The sequence below is a fragment of the Protopterus annectens genome, chromosome 7.part0 (genome assembly GCF_019279795.1).
Source record: "Protopterus annectens isolate FY-2018-M chromosome 7.part0, PAN1.0, whole genome shotgun sequence".
NCBI lineage: Eukaryota > Metazoa > Chordata > Ceratodontiformes > Protopteridae > Protopterus > Protopterus annectens.
Window position 1 is genome coordinate 819,266,433 of NC_056739.1, and position 13,673 is coordinate 819,280,105.

General features: G+C 38.5%; 2 non-coding genes across 2 annotated transcripts; one reads left to right on the forward strand and one right to left on the reverse strand.

The window, feature by feature from the left end:
* The first annotated feature begins 10,829 nt into the window (after positions 1 to 10,829).
* TRNAI-UAU lies at positions 10,830 to 10,923 on the forward strand. Its single transcript has 2 exons — positions 10,830 to 10,867; positions 10,888 to 10,923. It is a non-coding gene; the product is annotated as a tRNA-Ile (tRNA).
* A 775-nt stretch (positions 10,924 to 11,698) lies between these two features.
* TRNAS-GCU lies at positions 11,699 to 11,780 on the reverse strand. Its single transcript has one exon. It is a non-coding gene; the product is annotated as a tRNA-Ser (tRNA).
* Positions 11,781 to 13,673: the final 1,893 nt, after the last annotated feature.

Sequence of the window (13,673 nt, forward strand, 5' to 3'; positions counted from 1 at the left end):
AACATGGGTGAAATTCTTGGCTAGGCTTATAAGGGCCTCCAGGCCAATAGCCTAGTATCACCCTATGAACCTATACATATACCCTCCCACTGTTTCTTTCTGAATTGCTTATCCAATCTCTCTTCGCAATCCTTTCTAACCTCCTCTGACTGATTCCTATCATTATCATGCACCATTTTGTATGCCCTATTAGCTATCCCTTTTTTAACAGCAGCTTTTTTTCTAGAGTTTGCTAAAAACTCTACCAGTGCCGGTCTTTCACTTAGGATCCCCTTATTTCTTTCTCTTTGCCTACAGGCAATCTCTAGCCTGCAGTCTACATGAATTTGTGACCTCTTCTCATTCTATTACATTTCTCTCTCTAATTATTTGCTTCTAATACCTTGGTTCTTTTGACAGTTTTCTCCAGTAAACTCCCGCCCCATCTTGTCTAGTCTGTGCACCCTTAGTGCAGTCATCTCTATCGGCAGAATCTCCTTTCTCCATTCCCATGTTGGCTTAGTTCTTTGAATACTTTCCGATCCTTTATGAAAATAGTATTCTATATGTTTTTTGTTATTCTCTCTAAGGATCAGCATTCAAAATCCCAGTCTCTCCTTGTTTCTTGAGCTTCCCCCATTTCATCATCAACCCTTTCCACTTTGAATTATAGTTTTATGCTTGTGCTGTATACAGAAGGCTTAACTGTTTAGCTCTGATACACATCTGCAAATCAAATAATCCTAGACTACCTTGTTCTATAAGAAGGATTAACTTTTCCCTTTACAGATAAAATTCTTCAACTCTTTATTAATTGCTATCCACAGCTTCTCCTCTGGTTGATAAAAATATACCTGACCTGTGTATAAAACTAAAAGGACTAAAAAACATTTTCACTGCCTGTGTCTTTTGAACCATATACATAAGACAGAGATTCCAATATCTCTGTTTTTGAGTCATCTTTTGTTAAGTCTCTTCCCACATATCCTTAGTTGCCACAACAAAATCCTTTTTAAGCCATACTCCTGAGTACTTCTTTTTCTCATGTCCCAGTAAATATGCGTACTCCTGAACCAATTTGTGTATGGGTAACATAGTTTACAACCACTGCCTTTGTTTTATCTTCACTAATATTGTATCCTGAAAATACTTAAAACTGTATCAGAATGTTCCACAACACTGAAATTTCCTTTTCTGGTTTTCTCAGGTATAAAATAATATCTGCAACTAAAGCCAACTTTTTTGGTTATCATACCAATTATATCCTTCAATTTCTGAGCCCCGTACTTTCTTTGCCAAAGGTTCTACATATAATGAAAATAACAAAGGGGAGCAGGACTCCCTTGCCTGGTTCCTCTGCTTAAACAGAACTTATGGGGGAGAACCCCCCTCCACTTTAATTTTCACCTCCCATCCCCTCATATATCTTCCTAATCAGTCTTGTAATTTTATCAGGAAATGCAAATGCTTCCCTTCACCTACTTATGAAATCCCAGCTTACTCTTGATGAATGCTTTCTCTGTATCAAGACCCACCAACAACAGTGGTATTTTCTTACATTCTGCTTCCCTCTGGATCATCACTGTTCTATTAATGCTGTCAAACGTTTGTCTCCCCTCCACAAAACCATGCTGGTCCATATGTATTCATTTTGGCATCACCGCTGCCGTTCTTTTAGCCATTACTGACAAACACTTTATAATCGTTGTTTAGAATGAAAATAAGCCTGTATGAAGCTGGATCTGATGGGCCCCTGCCATTTTTAGGCATTACAGCTACCACTGTCGTCTTCTTCTAAGATGTTAGTGCCTCTCCTACTTTTAAAATACTGCTAAACCAAACCTTCCAGATCTTAATCAGTTTTTCCCGCCTAACTTCCAAACTTCCATAACAATACCATCTGTTCCTGGGGACTTTCCTGTAGATTGGTTATACATCACAATGTTACCTCATCTCCTCCTATGTTGTTTGTAATTAAGCCTCATCTGTCTCTAACTTTGGCATATTTAATTCTTCCACAAATATTTCCATTTGTACTTTTTCTTGATTTCTCCATTTCTCTGCTTTATACACATTTTTAGAAAATTTCTGAAATATTGCTAATACCTCTACAGCATCTCGGGTTATTTTCTTTGTTATAAGCTTGGCAACAACCCTTTCTACTTTATGTTGTCTGAGCTGCTGAGCTAAAAGGTTTTATGCTCTGGAGTTGTCATCTAAATACACCTGCTTAACAGCAATCTTTCAAAGCTTATGCATATTATTGAGGTTATGAGTTAAGCATCCAGGAATTTCAAGATTTTTTTTGCACCAGATGAAATTGTATGATCAGGGGTTGATTTGGAAACACTTTTGTTTATTAAAGAACTCTGCTGGCAGCTATGCCTGAAAGCGAACATTGCACTTGGATTAAATGAGTCCATCAATATCATGCATCCTGAAAAGGAGGCTCGCAAACTGTATTTCTGTTTCATTTTTGTATATACTGCAATATATTCTGAAACATTTTTATTGTTTATTCTGTGACTGGTTGCTGTATGACATATGATTTGAAGGGAGGACTACAAGTGTTGTATGCTTCATTGTTTTCTTCTCAAGTCTTTTAATAAGATGAAATTGCTCAACTACATTCAAGATGAGGTTCCTCTTGAGATGTTTAAACTAGCACTCATATTACAAAAACAGCAGAAGAAGAAGCAGCAGCAGCAAGCTTGGAGGGACGATCGTCAGAAGCAGCAACAGCATGGATGAAGATCGACCCTGCAGTAACAAGTGACATCCATATCGATTACTACCGCCGTTCCTCCTAACACTAGCAGGAAAGATTTCCAATTATATAACGTTGGGCAAAGAATGCAAAAGACAAGAATGTAAGACAGTGTCAAACAGGCTATACATCATGGAGAGTTAAACCACACCCATTCCACAATCTATTCCTTCTACTCCAAGAAGACCAGTAACTTAGTCTTAAATGCAACACTGTCTGGATATACAAGATACTCACGCGATGTCTCTTCTGAGAAAGTAAGTCACACCATTCACATTTATCTGTGCAAGACTGCCTACCTTCTTCCAAACATACAGCAAACTGCAACTTTTTCCAGATTTGGGCATCAAAAGACTCTCTTCAAAGTCGGACAGGCATTTCACTCTGTCAAAGAAGTTCCTGACAGCTGTCCTTGATATTAGGACAGCAACTCATCTGTTTTCCTTAGTCAAGGTACCGCTGATCTTGGGACAACTTCCTGCATGCTGTTAAATCTAAAAACAGCTGCCTGAACACTGCCAAATGCACTGAGGTATATAGGTAACCATATGAAATATCAGGACCCACTACAGCAAGTCCCAAAACACAGTGACTGAATGGTTGAAAATCGCCTCACATATACCAAAGTCCAAGAGGGCCATTTCTCGAAATATTCCCTTTTCTCTGAGGCATGATGATCTCAGAGTAAGTATATATGAGTTTAGGGGGAGGGGGATCCCCCCCCGTATCTGGACCCCCCCCTTATCTGGAGGTGCACAGGGCTGGCTCCTTTCAAAAAAGAAGTTTAAAGTAGAAGAGCATTGTTCAAGATTTGCTCTTCTCTGTAGTAGTTTCGGTCTTTTTTTTGGGCTTGTCAGCACTAGAAACACGGGTGCCGGAACCATAGAGCCAGAGGGAGGGGGAGCCCCCCACTTTTACAGCTGCAAGACCTGCTGGAAAAAATTAATGAAGTGGAGTTTTCATGTTAATGTGGATTTATGTGGAAGTTAATCTAACTAACCTAGCTGTTCTTGTTCTCCCATTGCTCTGTTACAGGAGGTGTGTGTGTGTGTGTGTGTGTGTGTGTGTGTGTGTGTGTGTGTGTGTGTGTGTGTGTGTGTGTGTGTGTGTGAGTGTGTGTGTGTGTGTGTAATGCCCCAGTTAGGTATACCTGGTGGTTAGTGTTATTCAGGCTCAAACAAGAGCCTGAATTCTCTACCCATACTACCACTTGTGATTCCGGGAGTTGAGTCCACAGTCTTCAACTGTCTAGATTTTCACAGAATACTTTGCTCATACTTTTGGTCTGTTCCTCTTAAAATTTGTGGTTTTCTGACAAATCAGTGAGAAATGAATTCACTAAATAATGATAGCCCTTTAGGTTTCAGTCTTCCTATCTTTCAGGAAACACATGGTAACACAAAACACTTTATTTTAGCAACTTTCTAAAATTATACAAGCAACATTTAAAATGTCTCCCTGTTTTGGGGCCTTTGCCCTTTTCCAGATTTCTTGTGCTGCCAGATTGAGAGATTTAGAGTGTCAAGTGAATTTTACAAGGAGCTGAGAGCTTCAGGGGAAGAGAAGTTTAGTACTACTTCTGCTAGCTTGGTTTCATTCTTAGTAGCACAACAGGTAAAATATTTGCTTTTGATGCAGAAGGCTGTAGGTTCTATGCCCAGAGTTTGCAGATAGATCAGTGATTTTTAATGTAGCATAGGCAATTTATTCTTCAAGGGCAACAGGCACTTTATGTGTAGATGAAACAATGAAATATAAAGTTGTTTGCTAGCAACAAACTCTTCATTAGTTACAGATCTCTCTAATGTGGAATGATTTAGATGACTTACTTCTGCAGAGATTTTGCATATTTACTGATATTGATGGATTGTAATGACAGACGTTTTAGTGGCCTGTTATGGTTGAAATTTTCTGAAATGGGTAGTTTTTTCATTATTGGTTCATACATTTTGTTTCATTGCTTACTAGAAGATTGTTCCAAACTACAAATTTAAAACATATTCTAATAAGTGTGCTGTATTATACAAGGAATATAATTTAATACAATCAGGAAGGTGAATCAAAGAATGCATACAAGTATGCTTGCTCACAGGATGCAGGAGATCGAAATAGGGGCAGAGACCAGTCACCAATGGAGTCCCCCAGGGTTCGGTGCAGAGACATTTTCTGTTTGGCATATACATCTCAAAAGTTGAAGGAAATATCAAAGGGCTTTGGCCGACTAAGTTTGAGATGACTGCAAACTAGGAGCAGTTATTGAATCTCCAAATAATTTAGCCATCATGCAGGAAGATTTGTCCCAAACAATAACTGGTGCCAGAATCATGAATTGAAACTAAACTCCAAGAAATACATTATGTAATCCTTTGGGAAGTCATCTACTCCAGGGAACTGCCAAAACTGACAATGCCACCTGAGAAATGACCCAGTTGTTTGGCATTTGGAAACTTGTGTGTACAGTGACCTAACTATTGACCAACATGTGCCCACAGTCATAAAGTCTTTCTATATTCCACAGTTTATAAACAAATTGATTTTGATTAGATCTAGAGATGTTATTGTCTCCTTTACAAAGCCCTCATTAGGTCAATCATTTTGTATAATGCCCACTTTGGCATGTATCTGGCCAGACCCATGCAACAATTGGAACACCCACATAGATACCTTACTAAAAGGATACAAGTCCTAAACAATAGGTCTTGCATGGACCACCTCAAAGATTTATCACTATACTCAGTATCTTACAGAGTGCTTAGAGGTGACAATGTCTGGCATACAAGACATCCTCTGACTTAATACAGATGGACCTACTGAACATCAGCAATTCAAATGGCATCAGAAATACTCAGTCCAAGTATCTAAACTGAATGTTGTGGAGAGATGCATATATATCACAGAGGCTATCACTGTTCCACAACAGACTATCCATTCAAGTAAAACAAAGCTCATCCTTGTCCATATTCAAATGCAACTTGGCTCTAAGGATGGGTAATAGAAAATGTACCCCATGATTGCCCCTCATGCCACTAATGGATAGAGGCAGTTCCTAAATGATGCATCCCTTACATGGATCCCCTCAAATTATCTATAGCATTATTACATTTATTCTCACTAGAGCTAATTATCAGCCATGGGATAGGTAAGGCCAATCAGAAATGTTAATTCAAGCACCAAAAGGGAAATTGGCTAAGCTCAAAATGTCCTCCAAGTGAACCTATGTTGTGGTAGTAAATAGTTTTAAAAAAGTGCCCTTTTTAGATCACTAAGGCACCCTTTCACTCCCCCCCCCAGTCTTCAGCAGCTTCCAGCACCTCTGACTTGAAATTATGAATACCGACATTTCATTTCGGAGCTGGTATATAACCTCTTCCCATCTTTGTAAATCTCATATTAAGAATACAATGGAGAAAGACAGAATAACAATAAAAAATAATCACAGAATCCAAGTAGGGCAGTGCATACTTCATTTACTTTCAGCCTTACTGAAAGGACTTCCTCTTCTGTTCCATTTTCAGATTAGCAGACAAGAGTAGATTCTTTGGATTATATCAGGGGACCTCATTTTCAGAAAATAAAAGTGCAAGTTCTGTGAGCACTGAGAAAAATCACCTGAACTTGAGAAGAGATGAAGGCAATACAATAAGCACTCACAGCTTTCCGACCATCCCTCCAGCAAGGCACTCAGCAGATTGTCAGAGGCAGTCTCACATAATACGGTCCATAAACAATGAGGCCTTCATACTCATCTCTACAAGCCAGCTAAGACACATCTGGGAACAAACAATAATGAACTAAATCCTTCAGGATATTTACCATCCATGTCAGCAAATCAATCTACCAGACACTTGTTAAGAAGGAAAAATCTCAATCCTTCACAAACATAAACTGCACAGTAACACATTTCTGGACATAAGACAATGCAGTTGCTGAAGAATTGTCTAGCTGAATGTCATCTGATCCATTAACTTCCAGTATGCCCTTCTGGACTTCCTGACTGCCTGACAATACAGACCAATGCTGTTCTCCATTATCTGTGCTTCTGTACACATTTCCTCCACTTCCCCTCATCTAAAGCAAATTTCAAATGTAAAAGGATGAAAAGCAAAAATCTTACAGTTTCCTCACTGGCTAAGACAACTGTGGTTCACCTTAACAACACAGGTGTATCAGTGGCACAGTTTTTAACATACCTTGCCACACCATGCTGTTGATGCAATATGACTGCAAGGTACAAACAACATCCAAACCTCATACCTCTAAAACAACTTTGGAGGAACTCGTATTGTTTTTTTTAATATAATTTGATTACCTTATTTAATGCTAATCTAGCCTACTCTTTTGTTCATGTGGCTCAGTCACTACTTCCTTTTCTTTTAAGCAGGCTGCAACAACTCACAGAGCTTGCCTCTTTTTCAGACAGTCAGTAAAAAACTTTGTTATTGCCTTGGAATATTCCATTTTTTACTGCTATCATCTTTGACAGAAGGATTTATGAACTGCAGGCCTTGATGCATCAACAGTTTACACAGTTGTTGCACAGAGGCCATTTCATACTGATTGCTTGTTACTTGGCGTTTGGCTGGAGGGAGCATGTTTCTGGCCCCATCTAATGAATTTTTATACTCTTTGGAGCACTTGATTTCTAGGCTGCATCCCTGTAGTTCTTTCTCTGGGATTACAGTTTGGGAGAAGGGGGGTGTAAAGCTTTTGTATGGTTTACGATTAGGTTTCAAGGTGTGAGGCAGCCCACAGACCTCCCTTTTGATTTATTTTGGAAGAAACTGCAACCCTTTCTGATTCCTGCTCATAATGTGGGTTAGCTGGAATAGATCTAGTCTTGTTGGGCAACTGTATAGAGGTTCCAATTTAAAGTGTGTCTACATCTTGGTTCACTTCAGAGATGAGATTTACTGCTGTTGTCTCCAATGGGTACCTTGGGGGAGTCTGCTGCATGTTCTTCCCTTTTCATGGTATGGAGGGCAGGGTTATACCACCTGGACTTGATAAAGGAGAACTCTGTTTCCTAGCTGGAATTTCTAACTTGAGTTCTGCTGGAAATTTCTCACTTGACGTAGTACCTGTTATATTCTAAATCAGCTGCTAAATGCCTGGAAGGTTCTAAACACTTGCTGAGGAGCTTTGTCTCCACACAAGAGCTGAGGCACGCCCCACCATTAAACCTGGGTGGCAATGGGGCAGGCCAGACATTCGGCAACAACTGTCATGGAAACCCTCTCACTGGGGGGATGCTCTCCATTTCTTCATGGACAACGCCCCCCTTTATATTCTTGTCTGCTTAGGATCCACTACAGAAAATAACTCATTTGAGAATTACTTTCTTCCAACCTTCTGCACCACCTCCAGTCATATCTGCCCTCTACATCAGGAAGGGAGGTTGTGTCTGCTCACACCTCAATTGTAGGAGGATCTCTCTGTCTCTTCCCTATTCTACATATTTATTCAACACATATTGTTTTTTTTTTTTTCATCTGTGTATAGTGGTCTGAGGGTGTTCTTTTCCCACAGGCAGCTAATCAGTGGTAGATGTTTGGTGATTTTTTACCTGTTGCCATGATATTAAGACTTGAAATTCCCTATGCCTTTTTTTTTGAGGGGGGGTTCTCTACGTCAACCGGAATCTTTTTGCTGAAATGAACTGCAGTTCAGTCACCTCCTCTTAACAAGTAGATGCCCCCAAAATGTAAACATTCAATTTAATTTTTACTTCATTAACCAGGTTGGTGGACTGTCCACAGACCACTGTCAGCCACAGTGTCTGCCAATACTCAAAGCGTGAAGAACAGTCACAAAAGAAAGATACAGTACATGGAATTATTCAGCATTAAATAACAATGGCATCAATGCATCAAATATTAACATAAAAACACCAATCAGCAGGACAGTGTGCATGTAATGCATCAAATATTAGCTTACAAATAAATTTAATCTGAGACTGTAGCAGGTACAATTGTAGAAGAGTCTCTGAAGAAAGAAATGTCTGTTTTGAGCACAAGAGTATGTGGCATAAACTCATCAGGTAAAAGAAGCAATAATCTCTAAAAAATGAGCATGTGATGTGAAATTAACAGAATATTTTGAATATGTAACACAGTGAATTATTTCTTGTATGCATCATCATTTGTCATCATTTTCATTTGACAACCTCTGTGTAGATGGAAAGGTTTGAAACAGGCATTACATTTACATTTGTATACAGAATATCTGCATATTTACAGCCAGAACTGTGATATTAGCTACTGTAATAAGAACATAATTAAGTTTGCTTGAATGTATACTGCTCTGCTCTGTCTTGAATGTTTTTCCTGTATGACTCTCCAGCTTGTTCGTCACAAATGTCTTACTGTTCGGCAATGCGGCATTAAACAAAACCCGACCAAAGACCAGCAGCAAGTACAATCATCATATCAGATAGTTTGCGACGGCACTCTTTGAAGGGTCAGGAATACCCTCTCTACATCCAGCCTTGAGTGCTGGTATTACCTAGATAACAAGAAAGTATAAGCTTGTATGCAATGGGGGCAGATCTTCACCTTGTAATGTGTGTGCGTGTGTGTGTGTGTGTGTGTGTGTGTGGAGAGGAATCCTCAATAGCAACAGTAAGAGAGGTAGCAGTCTTACTCAGCATGACATGGGTGACTTGCTTTGTCACCCATTTCTTCTGTTATGGGTCTTTTAACATAGGTTCCTTAACTGTCAAGCCATTTCAGTAATCTGTTTTTGCTTTGTATGTCTTTAAACTTTTTCTACACCTTTTTTTAATTAGACGACACAGAACAAATAGTGACAGAGGAAAAAAGCACAAGGGTCCACAATGACATCTATAAATATCATTTTAGCATGGCATCATGGGAGATCCGCAGATTTCTCCTGGTCTACAATTGTTCCAATGCCCTGACTCGGGAATGCATAACGAAGCGCACGTTTTCCTTTCATAAAAAGAAAAGGTATTTAGGACCTTTATTATGAGGATTTTAAGAGCCGCAAGAAAACAGGTTGGTAATATCTTCTGGGGAATTATTACTCTTAAACACGGAAGAAACTTCACTTTGTCAAAGACAAGAAAAACGAAAGGTTCAAATAAACGGTCACAAATGTAAGCCTGAGAAACAAAACTGAAGCAAAGCAACCATTTGTTTTGAATGGCAAAAAGATGTGATGCACACAGCAAATTCTCTTACAGCTGAATGACTCTGTGAGCAATGATGAAATTCCTGTCACATTCCCTGAAAAGTATGACCGATGAAAAGATTAAAGCTGATTGTTTGCTTGCAGTGTTTTTCTGTGATAATCTGCATACTTCCTCACTGTTCCTTGAAAAAGGGAGATTTGTAAATGTTTTTTATACATAAGATTTCTGTGGTTTCTGAGGATTTTCTGAAGGGATTTCTCCTTGTGGACTTCTGTTTCCCTGAATCTGAAAATAAAAGTCAGAGGCGATTTAGTGATTTTCTCCCAAGATCAAGTTTCACCACCTGACCTTTAATTTGTTAGGTATTGAGATGGCATTAAAATGTTTCTTTCAATTCCCCATTCTACATAAAGACTAACAATCCCATATGCTCACAGCCCACCTTAAATTTTAGCTCAAAACTGTTCTTTTTTTCTCATATAATGTATGTATCTATAAAATAATACCAGGGATGGCATGTATAAACATACTCATCTGAAAATATTAACTTATCGCTATTGTGTGTCAAAGATCTTGTGCCAAAATCTGGATTCTTCTGGACACAGTAAAGAAAGTCCAGTGGAACCATTTGATGGTTTCTGTGTACAGGTAGAAAGGTTTGCTGTTCATTATTTGGTGGGGAGAAAAGACTGTTTAGTGAAACAAACTGCAGTGTTGTAGAAAAAGGCATGAATATTAACTCAAAGCATTTGACAAGAGAATCTAATTGAAATGAGAGATCAGAAATGCGTTTCGTTATTCCAAATTTTCATGCCACAGTACTTTCTCATAAGACGTATTTTCAGATTTATACAGGTCTATGTTAAAGAAATGCACGTGTCACTACAGTCATTCTCAGAATTTCAGTAAATAAATATAAAAGAAACACTCAGAGCTCCAGTGGCGCAATCGGTTAGCGCGCGGTACTTATATAACAGTACATTGTAGAGCAATGCCGAGGTTGTGAGTTCGAGCCTCACCTGGAGCAATCATTTTAATCCCCGACTTCAATTAAGACGTACTGTTAAAATGTAATAATTTCTGCAAATTACCAGCAGAGGGAAGCAAATAAACCTTACTATCTCCTGACTTTAGTTGATAATTACAGTTAGACTGCAGCACCTTTCCCTAATTACCAGCAGGGGGAAGCAAACTGCTTTCACTGCAAATTGCTAACAGGAGCCTAATAAGAACGTCCTACTTGTCGATGCTAACGTAGTAAAACATATTTATTTAGTAAGCATTTTTACAACACTTTTCAGTAGACGTCCGCAGGAAAGAAGTCTGTTAACAATTATGCACCTCTGACTGATAAAATGACTTAAATTAAGCTGACTGTAAAATAAACTGGCATTGTGTGATCTGCTTCGTCCAGTATTCCGCAGGAAAGAAGTCTGTTAACAATTATGCACCTCTGATTGATAAAATGACTTAAATTAAGCTGACTGTAAAATAAACTGGCATTGTGTGATCTGCTTCGTCCAGTTTTCTACCACGTCAGGAACTCAGACAACATATGTTTATTGTTTCTAAGTACTTTTTTTTTTGGCTTGTAGCTTATAGTGCAGAGGCCGTAAAATATGCAACTGCTAGATACAAAAGTATGAAATACTGTCCTCAGCCAGTCATATTTTTTAATTAATTGTTCAGTAATGGATAATTTTCACTTTCCACATAACCATTCCTGGATTATTTAGGAAATGGCTAAACCCAATGAAATCGTCAGAGTACACCTTTAATTACTTTTTACTACAAAATTATATCGACGAGGATGGGATTCGAACCCACGCATGCAGAGCACAATGGATTAGCAGTCCATCGCCTTAACCACTCGGCCACCTCGTCGTTAATGCAACAGCGTACAAAAATGAGTTTTAGAACTCCACATTGCAACAAAGTAACTTACACAATATAAGAAAAGTAAACAGGGTATTATAACAACATGCCATCTTTTTTTAAGTTCAGGTTTCAAAATACATTTTATGTTTGACTTCCTACTCGGTATGCAACAAAAGTTCACACTACTCAGTAAAATTAAACGATTTTGCACACCTATAATGTAGTCCATCCGCGTGGATTTAGTGGTAACATATTTAAGTTCAATTGAAACTGTATACTAGAGATATTTACACAAATGTAACATTTTCCTCGTGTAAAATATCTTACGGGTTTTAAAATATTCCCTTCATGTATTCTTTGCTATTTACAGTTAAGCAGTCGGGCTGGTTTTTAGTTACTCTATTTTGAAAACTAAGCGCTGAAGCAAGCGGATAATGTTTGCAACGTTTCTGCTTTCTTACACACAACAGGTTGGATTATTTCAAAGCGAGTGCTTCTTACGAGTCTCATATATAAATTCGAGATCTTGCTGGAAACCACAATGTTATAGCAAGAAAGGAGATGTTTGGCCATTTATTACAACGTCTGTTAACTTCACGCTCGTTACATGCACTAAATTACTTTTGTTGTGAACACCTGGATCAATATGCTTCATGCACAGTAACAAGATTATGACAAACATACTGACTTCTTTAGGGCCACCACCTCAATTGTTTCCCTGTATGACAGTCAGTATGGAACGCCCACAAGGCTAATTCTAACAAGTCATGCTCATAGTTTTAAACCATCCCACATAATATTACTAATTTTAACTCTCAAAAATGGGTGCTATTCCATACTGTCCAGTAACATTTTAAAAGTATAATTTTCATAAATTGAAGTGTAAAAACATTTAACATTGCTGCACTGGATTCCACCACGTTTTTAAACCTCAAATCTGTAGCCTGATTACGTCATACATGGTGTTTACTTGCCATGCAGTGTGGGACAGACTGCTGAAAAAATGTTTGACAGCTGCAGTTATGCTCTTCAGGACAGCCCAGATTTTATCCCTGCTTGCTACATCTGACTTACACAATTACACTGTGTACTTCTACTATAAATGTATGCATATAAATCTACACAACTTTATATCAAATCACTGCTGCTACGCCCAGAAGATTCCTACTTAATCAAGGACAGCCCAGATTTTATGTTTGCTTGGGCAGCTGACTCACTTTAATTAGTCTATGGGCAAAATAATCTTTTGCCACTAAGCTTTTTACAACTATCTCATTTACACTAATGAGGCAGGCTGAACATGTCTGATGAAACCTTGCTAACTTTAAAACAGCTCTAACTACCCAGAACCTCTTTTTCATGACTAATTCCTGCACTAAAACAAAGACGGTAGAAATATTTGCATTACGCTTCTTAAAATATACAGAGCATATTTCTCCTTTCATCCCATAACATACACTATGCCACTGTGTTACTGCATACTACCATAAGTTGGCTTTATCTTAACAGTGGTAATTTCTAAGCCAGTTATACAAACTTAACAAGACATTTATTCTTATTACTTACTTGGTGAATTTTTCTCAACTGGTTATTGGGACAGATGGTCTCTGTAGTGGGGGGCCCTCTCCAGACTTGGTCCTACCCTGCCTCATTCACACTTGCTCTGCTCAGGCTCTCTTTGTTTCCCATCCTACCTCCAATTTCTAGCCTCACCTTCCTCCCTAACACCTACCTCTTTCTACTCTTTCCACCCAATCCAAAAACTCTACATCTTAACTATTGTTCTTCTCTACATGCCACCAGACAATACAATTTTGCACACTACACTATATTGATCTTTCCCACTCTTCATCACTCATCTCACTGCACCCATCTACACTACAAACAATTCATACTACT